Source organism: Globicephala melas, chromosome X (assembly GCF_963455315.2).
Source record: "Globicephala melas chromosome X, mGloMel1.2, whole genome shotgun sequence".
Taxonomy (NCBI): Eukaryota; Metazoa; Chordata; class Mammalia; order Artiodactyla; family Delphinidae; genus Globicephala; species Globicephala melas.
In genome coordinates, this window is record NC_083335.1 from 26,454,313 (window position 1) to 26,455,831 (window position 1,519).

The 1,519-nt window shown below is 40.7% G+C and overlaps 1 pseudogene; it reads right to left on the bottom strand.

The window, feature by feature from the left end:
* Positions 1–960: 960 nt before the first annotated feature.
* LOC115846307 (large ribosomal subunit protein P1 pseudogene) lies at positions 961–1,290 on the bottom strand (annotated as a pseudogene).
* Between the last annotated feature and the right edge of the window lie 229 nt (positions 1,291–1,519).

Consider the following 1,519-nt stretch of genomic DNA (forward strand, 5'->3'; position numbering starts at 1 on the left):
AAAACAAGGGAGGTCTAAGAAATGGTCACAGCCAAGAGGAGCCTAAAGAGATATGACTAAAGATGATGTGGTCTCCTGGATGGGATCCTGGAGGAGAAAAAAAGGGGCATTTAGGTAAAAACTAAGGAAATCTGAAGAAAATATGGACATTAGTTATGAATAGTGTATCGATATGGGTTCATTAGTTGTGATAAATGTACCACAGTAATACTAACAATAGGAAAAACTGGGTACAGGGTATATAGGAGCTCTCTGTAATATTCTTACATATTTTCGGTAAATGTAAAACTATCTTAAAAGAGTTTGTTAAATGTTTTAAAAATACCCTATCAGGATGGCTATAATTAAAAAGACAAATAATATCGTGTGTTGGCAAGGATGTGGAGACACTGGAACCCTCACACATTGCTGTGGGAAGATAAAACAGTACAACCTCTTTGGAAAACAGTTTGACAGTTCCATATAATGTTAAATATGGAGGTACCAAATGGTCCAGCAATTCCACTCTTAGGTATCTACCCAAGAAATGAAAACATATGCCCACACAAAAACTTGTACATGAATGTTCATAGCAGCATTATTCATAATAGCCAGAAAGCAGAAACAACAGAAATATCCTTCAACTGGTGAAATAAATAAATATGGCTTACCCATACAATGGAATATGATTCAGCCATAAAAAGGAATGAAGTTCTGATGCATGCTACTACATGGATGAGCCTTGAGAATATTAGGCTAAGTAAAAGAAGCCAGTCACAAAAGACCACACATTGTATAGTTCCATTTATATGAAACGTCCAGAATAGGCAAATACATAGAGACAGAAAGCAGATTAGTGGTTGCCAGGGTATGGGGAAAGGTGGGAATAGGATGTGTCAGCTAATGAATACAAGATTTCTTTTTTTTTTTTTTTGGTCAGCAAAGAGCTCTGCTCTTTATTGAACGTGTTACTAAAGAGGTTTAGTCAAAAAGACCAAAGCCCATGTCATCATCAGACTCTTCACATTCTTCTTTCTTTACTTCTACTTTCCTCAGCTGGGGCAGCAGTGGTGGAAGGGGCAGGACTTCCTGCTGGTGCTGGTCCACCAGCTTCTGAGGTTCCACATTGCAGATGAGGTTCCCAGTGTTGACACTGGCCAAAGCCTTTGCAAACAAGCCTGACCAGAAAGGTTCAACATTTACACCAGTTGCTTTAATGAGGGCATTGATTTTATCCTCCATGACCATCACCTCATCGTCGTTCAGGATGAGGATGGAGTAGATGCAGGCGAGCTCTAAGACGGAGGCCATGGTGCGGGGGAGTGCTAGGCAGGGGCTGCCCGGCGCAATTCTAGTCGCCCGATGATGTGAGGGCCTCACCCCAACGCGGCCTTAGACACCTAAGTGGCAGCTGAGGAAAGGGACAGGATTTCTTTATGGGGTGATGACAATGTTCTAAAATTAGAATGTGGAAATGGTTGCACAACTCTGTGAATATACTAAAATCATTGAACTGTATGCTTTAAAGGGGTGAATTTTA